The sequence below is a fragment of the Haliotis cracherodii genome, unplaced genomic scaffold (genome assembly GCF_022045235.1).
Source record: "Haliotis cracherodii isolate W230 unplaced genomic scaffold, xgHalCrac1.p SCAF_4, whole genome shotgun sequence".
Classification (NCBI taxonomy): Eukaryota; Metazoa; Mollusca; class Gastropoda; order Lepetellida; family Haliotidae; genus Haliotis; species Haliotis cracherodii.
In genome coordinates, this window is record NW_027266297.1 from 49,152,706 (window position 1) to 49,166,574 (window position 13,869).

General features: G+C 40.0%; 1 protein-coding gene across 2 annotated transcripts in view; it reads right to left on the bottom strand.

The window, feature by feature from the left end:
- Window positions 1–13,869, bottom strand: part of LOC139480433 (palmitoyltransferase ZDHHC21-like) — a 405,161-nt gene that overhangs the window by 389,765 nt on the left and 1,527 nt on the right. The window lies entirely within an intron of this gene.

Sequence of the window (13,869 nt, forward strand, 5' to 3'; positions counted from 1 at the left end):
AGAACACAGCATATCATCCAGAATTCAAAACTGTGGAGTGTATTTGTGTGTATTTTGAATAGTATTCGACCTCAAAGTGAGGGTATATGTCCTGTATCCTGTATGTATTTATGTTTCCTTGTTATATGTTCCTTGAAAACACATGATAGCCAATTAAAACTGCAATCTCAGTCTGTGCCAACAACGTCTAAGTCTACTGCCTTGTTCTGTGGCATTTATCTGGACCAGAAGAAAAACATTTTACTAGACTCCAGCTTTGGACTAGTGGCTAAATAATGCTGACACTTTCTGTTAGACATAAGTTATAATCGGTAAATGCAATGTTTATTGCATGTTTTATGTGATGTGTTGTTCGTGTTTTGAAAGTGCAAGTAAAACCACTCAGGTTTGTAGTAAAAAATTATACAGTAGACGTGTATTGCCAAATCACTTTCTTTAACCTGACAGCAGATGTCTGCCATCTTAGCTGTTAACTCATAAGTTCAAAGGTCCAATTACGTCATAAGTTTTGGCATAAACTTAAGATAACAGAGCACCTTCAGAATACAGCACCACAACTTCTTCTTAGGACAATCTCTGCCAAAGGTCACATGTCACCAAGACATGCAACCAGTTTTTGTGAGAATCCCTCGGATGAGAATCACAACCTTCGGAATGTTAGTCTGACAGCTAATCTACTGAGCTATGTCAACACTGTTAAACTAGGTGTAAATTTATCTAGTCATGCCTAAAATGTTACAGAAATTAACAGAAAGGTTGGAAAAGGTGACAGACACTTACAATGAATTACGGGTAGGAATGTTGTTTAATCACTTTAGTCGACAGACAGACGAGTAACCCCAAGGCAATGTCATTAGGCAGACTCAACCTATATCATAATCTATAAGACACGAGTCGAGAGGTCGAATTAACAATTACTCATGAATCACATGGTACTTAAATCATTTTGGAGGGAAATTTTGTGACAGAAAGGTAAGGAAGGGAACACTTTAAAATAAGTGTAAGGATAATGTGGATCATAGTAAGAAACAAAGAAGGCATAGGCATAGCTAGTGTTGTCACGAGGGTGAGTCGACTTTTAAATCGTTGCTGAACAAATGTAGCGAGTGAGAGTGGCTTGGGTTGTTAGCATGGTTAGTTCCAGGATGGTTTCCTGTCGCCAAAATATTTTACACTAAATTATTTCCTTGGGTCCTCCTGACATTTTGGCGTGAAGAATATTAGAAATGCAACTGAAACATTAAAACAATACCAGTAATTGACAAGTGCATTTATTTCCATGAGTCGACATTTCTGCTCTCATCCTATAACATGCAATCCCCAATACATATACCTTATCCTGACTCATACTAACTGCTTGCATCACACGGAAAGGTGGTAGGTACCACCTGTGAGCATGATTCAGAACAAGATCTGTTCAATTAACTCCTTGGGAACAAGTTCATCTTCTTTATATGCATTCGGGTTACCATTTCCTTCTTGTGAAAGAACGAAATAAATCTTACAGATTCGGTATTTTGCTGCTTGAACGATTAAAGTGTTAAGAGAAGGTCAGAAACTTAACACAATCGTTTTCACTCATGCTCAAAATTACGTAGTAAAATAGGGGAACATGGACACTTGGTTGTTGCTTATGATACAGAAACCTGACGTCAGCAAGTCTGCGTGATGTTGGGTGACTACTTGTAGAAAGGTCTATCTTCTGGTAGGCACTATCAGTTGTTGTGCAACTACTAATAGTCCAAATTGATGAATTTCAACATCGCAAGTTAATGATTAGCAATTACAATATCTGATTTCCAGAAACAGCCTTCCCTAATTGTTGGGATCGAGCAGTTGCTGTGAAGCGCTTGGGTTGACGCTATGGCTCACTCCTGCTGTTGCCTTGTAGGCTCCGAGGATAACCTCTCTCATTCAGAAGGAAATGGTTGTCATGGAGACTTCTGTTGAACTATTCCTGGATAACGGTTGAGTCTTCTTAACTTTTGTCTTCTGGAACTAGTCCTCTGCAGATAGATACATAATGCTTGAACTGAGCATAGAGGCAAATCTTCGACATCCTCTGACCCAGGAGGGATGAGAGCGGAGGGTCATGAAATTGTCTGTCAGGTTGACTTGGTAGCTGATTCTTTGCGATGAAATCCCATCTCAGACAGAGATGTGTCAATGTATGTTCGCCGCTGTCAAATCTCGTACGTGAGAAATTAATTGCATGGATCTCTGACATTCTGGATGCTAAGGCCTGGGGTGAGTAGAAATTTACTGGGCAAAAAGATGAAATTTGTTTGGGACAGCAATTGTCAAGACTGCTTTTGAGAAAATAACAGGATGAATTCTCCTGTTCTCCAAGCACCAAACTTTGGAAAATCATTCAAACTTGCTGTAGATGCTAGTATAGTGACATTGGTTCTGGAGCCGTCCTGTTGTAGGATGATGCATCAGGCTTTGATCATCCTGTTTGTTATGATTCACGAAAATTTGACAAACATCAGAAAAATTATTCCACCGCTGAAAAAGAAACTCTTGCTTATTTCTTAGCTTTGCAACAATTTGAAGTTTCCTATTCAAGTGTACACTGTTCACTGACTTTTCTTTATGTGTCCTTTGCAAAAATTTGATTTAGACATCAGGCATATCAACATGATCAAAGGAAAAGACAATGTTATTGCGGATGCATTGTCTTAGGTGGTTGAGTGTGATCAGTTCTGACTGCAAACATGATTTGCATTTTCTAAAAATTTCTCATAATTATCAGGAATAATGTTTGACATCATTTACTGTATTTAGCAGTTTTTGTACTTTTATTAGCAAAGAACGTTCTTGGTTTGTTCAAACTTTCTTTCTCCCATTGAGGATTGTGTTACATGGCAGTGTATTTTATTGTTTAACAATGATTGTAACTGTTACACTGTTACTGTTTAGAATCAGTAGATGCTCATTGCATATTATTTGGGCAGGAATGTATTGTCACTTAATCTAAGCAGTTGTCAGGAAGTTACTATGTTTAGATGCAAGTGTGGTGTGTAAACTACCAGAAAGTGCGATACTTGTCCCTAATTGTATAGAATCTTACAGCATTGTCTTGAAGGTTCTAGAAATTTCCAGTAGCTAGGTAGGTTGTATATAGTGGGACAAGAGCGTGCCTGCCTCATCTCTCACATGTTCATTGCTCCGGTACCAGTTTTCATGTGAGGATCGCTCGTCATCCCTGATTCCCTGCCTAGCCCATCTCAGAAACTTGACCTCAGTCGTAGCTGGGTGAATATACATTATTATCATGGACTTCATCTTCCTGAGACAAGGGCGTTAACTATTTTGTGAATTTTGTGAATTTTGTGATACATTTGTTGATCGTGTACCACTTTTTGGTTGTTGGTTGGTTGGTTTCATACACAGTTCTTTTACATTCAGATTTCTGGGTGAACATATTGTTTCAAATTGGGAATCGGTACATAACATACAATAAACACGTCCTCGGCTAGAATGGCTTTTAGAAGTGAATCTGGAGAACAGGCATGCACTTTCGGTAAGCACTAGGAAACAATACAAATGTCAACTTCACTTCATAACGAAAAAAAACAGCTTTCAACTCACATGTTAAAATTTCGCAGTGTATTAGAGGAAATTCTGCAAAAAATGTGATTTCTGCAAGAGATTCTTTACATTTCTGAATTTTCACAAAATATTCCATAGGGACTGTTCTCTGTGATTTAATACTGGATCTAACATTTATCTTCATTTTTAAGACATAAAAATACAAAAATAACTAAAATTAAGGTTACACAAGTACGCAAGGATAAGCATTGATATCTGAACCCATACTGGCAAGCAACCAGTTATTGCCAAGGACCATTTATTGCCAAATTGCTGTTATAGCACTTACAGGATTACATTTCATTTTACTTTGCTCGTTGTCATTACAAGAGAGAAAAGATTACAGGAAAATGATGAACAAAACTCACACTTGTTTAGAAATAATAGAAAAAAACACCATATTAGCACCTTGCTAAAATACAACTCTAGAAATGAAATCTGGGTGGTGTCACATGACTTTCACAAGTAACTAGAAATCCAACAACACGATTCTAAACCTAACTCTAAGCACTGCAGTTAGGTTTCCAGGTCACTGGCTGGTGTCTCCTACTGTCAATGGCTTCTTGTAGTTTTCTTTGTCATTAGTTGTTGTTGTTAGACAGGACTTTGGTGGTTTCCCAAATGATGTTATGACCTTGGTTCATGAGTATGTGTCAGGGGTCATCGAGTATGCAAGAGAGCTCCTCAATGACAAAGGGTGAACCCATTTAATGCAATGTTAAAGCTCCTCCCAGTGATCTATCTTCTCATCATGCAATGTCATTGAATAGCCCAGTGAAATTGAGAGTTTTGCATATCTGTATACTAAATATAGCCACCAGCGGAGCAATTTAAAGCAAGCACTAGTTTATGAAAGCATTTTTATTTTTTAAAATATTTAATGTTTCATTTTTTTTTTTAATTCGAGTGGCTAATATGGACTAATATACATGTTTTATTTTTTCGATTCATTAATTTTCATTATTATGCACAGGAATGCAATTCATGAGGTAATATTATATTGGCGCTGAACACATCCAAATAAAGGGGCACTGATCTAACGCAATTCCCCGGGACTGGCTGTTGCCTTTGTTATTGTTTTTTCCCAGTGAGTACCCGGATGTAGAGCAGAAATCTAGACTAGCTCGCGACCTCTGTTGCGCCATTCGTAAGCGCATTAGTCACTTTTATGGATACCGGTAGTAATAAGAGCGTATGGTCACATTGATCAACAAAATGAAATACAGTTTTCGAGATAATAAGGAAATGTAGGTATCTTTGTGGGTAGCATCGGTAATGGTGACGAAGTTTTGATAAGTCACTTGCTTGGTAATTTTGCGATTTTCGTTTACACTATTTTGACTTGCAACACAAAGTAAATATTTCATCTGACCTTTGCTTTTTTTATAGTGTGTATATAGAGGTTATCACGCGAGTGTGTTTGGGGATGGTAAATATCCTGCATTAGGAATAAACATTGTATTTAGCGAGCCTTGGCGAGCTAAATACATAGTGTTTATTCCTAATACAGGATATTTACCATCCCCAAACACACAAGCGTGATAACCTCTTTATCATATAATGTCATTCTTTAATTCTGTGCTTAAAAATCGCTTTCCCTCTCTCACAAACATAACTGAAACATTGCGAATTTTCCTGCAATGCGCGCATTAATTTTTATGACGTCAGAGGGTAAGTGACGTGTCAGTCGGACAGTGACAGAAGCCAATATAGTTCCAACTGAAATCTATTTCTTATACAGTGGCGAAGCAACATAAACGCAACACAACAATTGTTTTTAATGGCCTTTTGCGGCAATCAATCGGTCTGTTAACTAGAGTAACTGCCCTTTGTCAAAGGGAAGCTACTCTAACCCTAGTCTCTGAGACGTCACAGCCAGTCAGACCTTGTTGACAGTCGGTCTGTCCTGTCATAACGTTAAGAAGTGTGGTCAGATGTACACACAGCGACAAAACGCAACAAGGTAACAATTCACATATATTTCGGCCAAATCCAACTATTTTAATTTGTGGAGAAGGTTTCAAGCCGCAGAGGTCTACAAGCACAGATATGGCTACTGATCCCACTTGGCTAGGCCTCGTGCCCTCGCAAAATTGTTTCGAAATTTATATCTCCAAAGTTGCCAAAACTTCTAAAATGCCTTATCTACTTCACAGTTAGATACTGCTTTTCAGTGTATTAGACTGTTCTTTTGATAATGATAGCAATTATCCCTGTAGTTTATCCAGATTCCCGATGGTTAATTCTGACTCGATCGCCAAATGACGAGGGCGACGCCATGTTTGTTTATAAACAGTGAAAGTAGTCCCTACTTGACCTTTGATATTTGCATCTCTATCCGCATATGACCCCAACGGATATCGTTTTTATCCGTTGGCTTTATCCTGCCGAGAAACCTACCCATTATATGGTAAATTTTTTTACTGTCAAAATGTGTAACATATTTATCAAACGTCTAAATATTCAGTTATTTTACAAAGTGACTGAAAAACATTTCCATCTGTATTATTATGATAACGAATTCCAAACATTTTGATGTTTAATGTCATCCCCAAGAGACTGAAAATGTTACGTTGAAAAGTACATTTCTATGTTGTTTGGCTTCTAATCCTACATAATAATCTGTTGTGATGTTTGTAGGCCCTTTTGATCGTCTTAATCAATCTGGACAGATTTTTTAGTCAAAATGACTGAAATATTTACACATTTTATAAATTGCCTGAGAGAATCACATTTTACAAATTGACGGTAATCTATACACGCTTAAAAAGGAAAAGACCTGTGAAAACAACGTCTATCGCGCATTGAAGAATTTCCCATCCAAGACGTAGAGAAACAAGAACGAATCGGTTCAAATGAAGGAAAACAAAATGCAAATACCATAATTACAACTTACCAAATTTATGTGTATAAATAGGCAGCTTCCTTGTTCGAGGAATAATATCCCACTCATCTGCAGCTATACAAAGTAACTTATTCGATGTCACGTGTCTCTGTAACTATCAAATATTCTAAAAGATATATATCGTTTTGGGATATTATAACCAGTGTTCGTTTCTCAACTGATCACTTGGATTGTTTCAGGTGTTTCACATAGGTGTCAAGTCTCAAGGGTTGACTGAGAAAGGCCACGTGACAACTATTTTCATTACGTCCACAGTTCCTAAAAAATCCATTGAGTTTGATAACAATGAGCAACCAATCAACGTATTATCAGTTAACCCTTTGAACAAAGTATGTTGTTTTTACATCGGCACTTCACGCCATGATATGAGAGTATTCCCTTTGTTTTAGTAACCTAGACATGTAAACACTCACTTTTGACATATCCACTGTGCAAGATAACAGTGATTAATCAATCAACGTATTTCCTGTTAATCCTTTGATGACTAGGAACGATCCGTTGATTTACCAAAAAAAGTAAATCAACTGATCATTCATCTCTTGCTGGGCTGCCACGTGCATATTACATAACGCACATTTCACCTCACTTCAAACCTGGATTTAGATTGAATAATTACCCCAGACACAATAAATGCCAAATGAGAACCTTTGTCAGGTAATCTAAGTGGTGCTACCACTAATTGTACCTGTAATAAATTCATTAACTGAGCATCAAGTGAATGACGACAAATATACAAGTGTAGGGTTATACCAGAAAACGTGGATGACAACAAGGGAGTAGTAATCGTATTATCGACGCAATCCGAAATCCGAAAATGCTTTCACTGCATGGATACTTTTTTTTAGTATTAACCTATAACCATCTTGGGTATTTCCAAATGACGACTTCCGATGAGCTCTGCATTCTTTTTGTCTGTTTGTTTAGGCTGAAAAAATTAATTAACATGCGCCCTTTGTCAAATCTTTATAGATCACATTTAACCAATCAGTGTTTATTCAAAAATGCGTAAAACAAATATTGCCTCCAGCCTCCAAGTTTATTTAGCTGTCCTTGCAGACGGTAGCCCAGTCTCTGGTCACGCTCAGTTTAACCCCTTGATCCCCTTTACGATCAATCACCCCTTTAAGATCACTAGGGTAGCTAAGAGTACCCGTTTACGTTAGAACAGAAATCCACACAAACTTTGGCAACAATGCAGTTTACCGGGCACAGCCCGAGCTCTACCATCCACTCAATTACCACTGTCTCGCTATACTGTTACTCTCACTTCACAATCCAACACCCGTTTTCGGTCTTAAGGAAACTTACACGTCTTTACGATCCAACACCCTTTTTCAGTCTTAGGAAAACTTACACGTCTCGACGATCCAACACCCCTTTTTTGGTCTCAGGGAAACTTACATGTCTTTATGATCAAAAACCCCTTTTTGGTCCTTAGAGTTAGTGTTGTGTTATGTTGTTTACATACGGTGATGTGCACGCGCTAATACGTCATAAGTCACATGCCCCAGCATTGGGAGTGACGTCATCAATGTACCTGCAGCCAGTTACGAATAAACCATTGTTGAGTTCAGACATTGTTGCTTGATGTTCCTCCCAGTCTAGGTGCGGGTTGTACAAGTAGCTGAGTTTGTGTGCAGTTTTACAAATACATTACAGTGGCGACGAGGATAAAAACTTCAATCTACAGAAATATTACGTGCAAGGATGAATTTTACAATTGGCCTTTGCTGATACACATTTTTATTCAGCAGTGCGGTTGTTGTTTTTTTGCAAATGATAGTGAGACTGCTCGTGATCATCACAATGGCGGGCGTCATCGGTGAAGTTGGGCAATTTGATGAAAATAGGGAAGAATGGTCGTCGTATGCAGAAAGAGTGATTCTGTTCTTTGACGCAAACGAAATTCCGAATGAACGACGAGTGCCCAGATTTCTTTCCATGCTCGGCAGCAGAACATATGGAGTGCTAAAATCTTTACTTTTGCCTGCGAGACTGCAAGACCAAAGATTGGATTACTTAGTGACACATCTACAGAATCACTACATGCCCAGACCACTAGTCATTGCAGAAAGATACAGATTTCACAAACGAATGCAAAGTGAAAGTGAAACAGTTGCGCAATATTTGGTTGCATTGAAGGGACTTTCGCGAAACTGTGAATTTGCTGTTACTTTAAATGAGAGGCTTCAGGACCAACTTGTACTTGGTTTGAGAACTATTCCGATTCAAAGGAAATTGTTAGCAGAAAATGACCTGACTGTTGACCAGGCATTGGCAATTGCAAATTCGATGGAATTAGCGGCCAAGGACTGTGATGAGCTTAGCCGAGGCGGCGACAAGAGACACGGATCCACCGAAGTGTTTACGTTCAACAGCAAACCTAGGACTGGAAATACTAAGTTCTGCTATTGTTGGGTAACTCATTTCACGGTCATATGGAAAGGTAAATGTAAACAATGACGGTAAGAAACCAAATTCTTGCGTAAATGCCATTGACATAACTGACAATGATGATAATGATTTCATTGCTGATGATCTATCAGAGTGTTTGAATCAGATGTTTGCCATGCCCGGAAGTTCTGGGGTTATGTGGGTCACAGTCAACATAAACGGTACTGACCTAAAAATGGAACTGGATACTGGTTCGCAAAATTCCATCATTACTGAAGAAATGTACAAGGATCTTTTTAACGGATGTCACTTGGTCGAGGCCACAGTACCTTTGAGAACTTACACAGGTGAGCGTGTTACAAACTTTGGCATACTGAGAGTTGATGTTGCAAATGGAAATGATGTGAACAAGTTGGATTTGCATGTTGTAAAAGGGGAACGGCCCCCTCTGCTAGGTAGAGCATGGCTACCATATGTGGACATTGATTGGAAAAAGCTAGGTGATGACATTCACATGTGTAGCTAATATTCAAGTCAGGAAAAGTTGGAAGAGATACTTGTGAAGTACTGTGATGTTTTCTCAGAAGAAATTGGTACAATAAAAGGTATTAAAGCTCACTTGTCTGTTAAAGAGGGAGTTTCTCCCAGGTTCATGAAAGCAAGGCCTGTACCTTATGCTTTACAGGACAGGGTGAAGGAAGAGATTACACGAATGGAGAAGAACGGGGTATTGTTTAAAGTGGATCACAGTAAGTGGGCAACTCCGATTCTACCTGTAATCAAAGGGGATCTGAGAGTGAGAATTTGTGGAGACTTCAAGTCTACAGTGAACCCAGTGTTGAATGTTAACAAGTACCCATTGCACAAAATAGAAGATTTGTTTGCTACTCTGGCTGGTGGAAGAAAACTTTCCAAAATAGACTTAGCACATGCATATCAAGAGATGGAAGTTGATACATATTGTCAGAAATATTTGACAATTAACACACCAAAGGGACTTTACAGGAATACCCATCTTGCTTTTGGCATCGCCTCTGCACCAGCCATATTTCAGGCCACAATGGACCAGATATTGCAAGTTTTGGACAAAGTCGTGTGTCATCAAGATGACATTTTAGTAAACGGATCAAGTGATAAAGAACATTTCAGAAATCTAGAGGCAGTGTTGAAAAGGTTGCAGGAATCTGGGTTGAGAGTGAAGAGGGGAAAGTGCATGTTTTTTGTCGATTCAGTCAAGTATCTTGGTCATGTGATAGATAGTGAAGGACTGCACATGGCTAAGGATAAAGTACAGGCCTTAACTGACGCTCCAAGACCAGAGAATATATCGCAACTACGTTCATTTTTGGGTGATGTGAACTATTATGGGCGTTTTTTGGAGCATTTGTCTACGGTACTATATCCACTAAATGACTTACTGAGGAAAGGTATGAAGTGGGCATGGTCTTCCCAGTGTGAAGAAGCTTTCAAGAAATGCAAGTGCATGATTGCCAGCTCAGATGTGGTATGTCATTATGATCCTTCACTACCCATACGCCTTGCACGCGATGCTTCGTCATATGGTGTTGGGGCAGTACTGTCACATGTTACAAGGGATGGTTCGGAAAGGCCCATTGCATTTGCTTCCCGCACACAGAAGAAAGCTGAGAGTGGATGTTCCCAAATTGACAAAGAAGCTTTGGGGATTATTTTTGGTGTAAAACGGTTTCACCAGTACATTTATGGCAGACATTTCACATTAATCACAGATCATCGCCCGCTGACTGTTTTGTTTGGAGCTGGAAGACCGGTGCCTACACTTGCGGCTGCTCGGATGCAGAGATGGGCGCTCATCCTAAGTGCATATGATTATGAGATTGAGTATAAGGCATCAGAGAAGCATCCAAATGCTGATGTGTTATCCAGACTTCCACTAGTCAATGTTACCAGGGAGCAGAAAGAATCACCAGATGACATGGAGATGTTTTACAACCGACAGTTTGAGCAACTACCGGTTACTGCTACTGACGTTAGAAACGAAACAAGACGTGATCCTCTACTGTCTCAAGTGTACACAGCGGTGATGAATGGATGGACAAGAGAGCATGGGGAAGATTTCATGAAGAAAGCATATCACAGTCGAAGGTTTGAACTCACTGTACATATGGGCTGTGTGATGTGGGGAATGAGAGTAGTAGTTCCCTCTAAACTGAGACAGACTGTGTTGCAAGAATTACACACAGGACATTTTGGAGTAGTGAAAATGAAATCTGTAGCAAGAAGTTACATTTGGTGGCCTGGGATAGACGGTGAAATAGAGGAAATTACCAAGACATGTTCAACATGCCAGAACACCCACAACAATCCACAGTTAGCCCCTGTACACCCATGGGCTTGGCCGTCACGTCCATGGACCCGCATTCATCTTGACTTTGCAGGGCCATTTATGGGTCACATGTTTTTGTTAATTGTAGATGCATTCTCAACATGGCCAGAAATTGTAGTAATGAATTCTACAACATCTAGTGCTACAGTGAAGGAAGTACGAAAGCTGTGTGCACAGTTCGGTTTGCCACATCAAGTGGTTACAGATAATGGACCGCAATTCGTGTCAGAAGAGTTTGAAGCATTTTTGAAATGCAATGGTGTCAAACATATTTTTTCAGCTCCATATCCTCCGGCTACTAATGGACAAGCTGAGAGGGCAGTCCAGTCATTCAAACAGGCCAAGAAGGCAGCTAAGGAAGACGGTGGATCTGTATTGACAAAGGTTGATCAGTTTTTGCTGGCTTACAGGTCGACTCCTCATTGCACTACCCGTGAAACTCCAGCAAAGTTGTTTCTGGGTCGAGAATTAAGGACAAAGTTAGACTTGCTGAAACCAGACATCCAGTCTGCTATGTCATCTAAGTTGGCAGGTCAAATGAGTAATCCAGCTGAGACTAGACAACTGCAAGTAAGCCAGGAGGTGTGGGTGCGTGATTATCGTGCACATGACAAATGGATACCCGGGCAAGTTTTGACAACATATGGAGAGAGACATTATGAAGTTGATGTTGGCGACAGGAGTTGTCAACGCCATATTGATCAACTTCAAGGTAGAATCGCTACAGACATTGTTGAAGGTGACAAACTTTCGACCAAGAGTGGTATGGTGTCAGACAAAAATGCCAGGTGCAATAATTGTACCATCTGGCAAGACCAACACTAATCATGCAAATGCATGTGGTGATGATTCGGGTAGAACTTTGAATGTTGGGAGTCAGGTGTGTGTGTCGCCCCCAGCAGTTACCATGGTTACACAACAAGCTGTCAGGCGATCAACTAGGACAGTAAAAGCTCCTGACAGACTTAATCTGTAATGCCATAGATCATAAACCAAAAGTGGGGTTACTTACTGTGTTTTAAAACAAAGGATTCGTTTTGTGTAACTCAGTGGGTCAGTTGTTAAAAGTTGTAATCTTGTAATTGCTCAGAGGGGTGTTTAGATTTTCGTTTCAAGGGGGAGAAATGTTGTGTTATGTTGTTTACATACGGTGAGCGCCAATGTGCACGTGCTAATACGTCATAAGTCACATGCCCCAGCATTGGGAGTGACGTCATCAATGTACCTGCAGCCAGTTACAAATAAACCATTGTTGAGTTCAGACGTTGTTGCTTGATGTTCCTCCCAGTCTAGGTGCGGGTCATACAAGTAGCTGAGTTTGTGTGCAGTTTTACAAATACATTACAGTTAGCTTGCTTTGGGCAAGGGTTAGCCAATAATTCTTACCTTTTCAAGCATTAATCTGGTTAATCTGATTGCTCGGTCATGCTGACAAAAGTAATGGCTGGTGTGGTTTCAAGAAAAGATTGATTGTTTACTGAATTATGCATGCATGTTAATGGGGATTCATATGACCCGTTAAACGAGCACTGATTAAATGTGATAGCACCGGTTACATCCCATTAGTAAGACATCCCATTAGTGAGACACCCATTGTAAGACAGTGGAGTAGGTGGGATTAATTAAACGAACACAGCCAGTCTACCCACTTAACAATGGTCACAGCCCATGATTAGCGGATTAATTAATAAGAGTAGGCCAGTAATTCTGTTTGAATATTCTCAGGAAATAACTTAGTTAGGAGCTAGTAGGAGCTTACTCAAAAAGTTGAGATGCATGTTTTGATAAAACTTACTTATTACACATATAAATTCCCCCTAGTCTGTGAACATTTCATGCACAATCATGGCAGGTTTGCAGCAGGTTGAGTTCATTACCAGTCAAACAGGTACTCTCCAGGTCCTCTTTCAGGGATATCTCCACTACAAGAACAAAGTAAGACAAACTGGTAATCATTGGCGATGTACCGTTAAGACCTGCATTGGCAAATGTACAACAGTTGGAAATTTTGTTAGAAATTTCACTGTACACAACCACCCACCAGAAGACACCAGCAGAATCAAGTTCCTTGGCAGCTTAAGAAAGAGAGCAAGAGAAGAACCAACCACTCCTATGCCAGCCCTCTACAACGACGAGGTCTTGAGACATGATCCGGAGGCTGCAGCTATATTTCCCTCCTTCAGCTCAGTCGGCAGGGCCATGTATAGACACCGCAGTCACACCATCCCGAAACTCCCTAAAGCCGGAGCTGAAGTCGACATTGCAGCACCCTGGAGAGAGACCCATGATGGTGAGCGGTTTCTGCTTTTTGCCGACGGTGAAGAAGACAAGATGCTGGTATTTGCAACTGATGACCAGCTTAGAGTCCTCCAGTCAGCTTCCATTGTCTACATGGATGGTACTTTCTCCGCCTGCCCAGATCTTTGGAATCAGCTTTACATACTGCATGCACGGAAAGGAAGCATTACCTATCCCCTAGTCTATGCATTGATGCCTGATCGTCAGACTACAACTTACCAACGCGTCTTGCTCAGTTGAAGGTCCACATCCAACAACTACTGAACCAACCATTCAACCCAGAGACATTCCAGGTGGACTTTGAAGTTGCTGC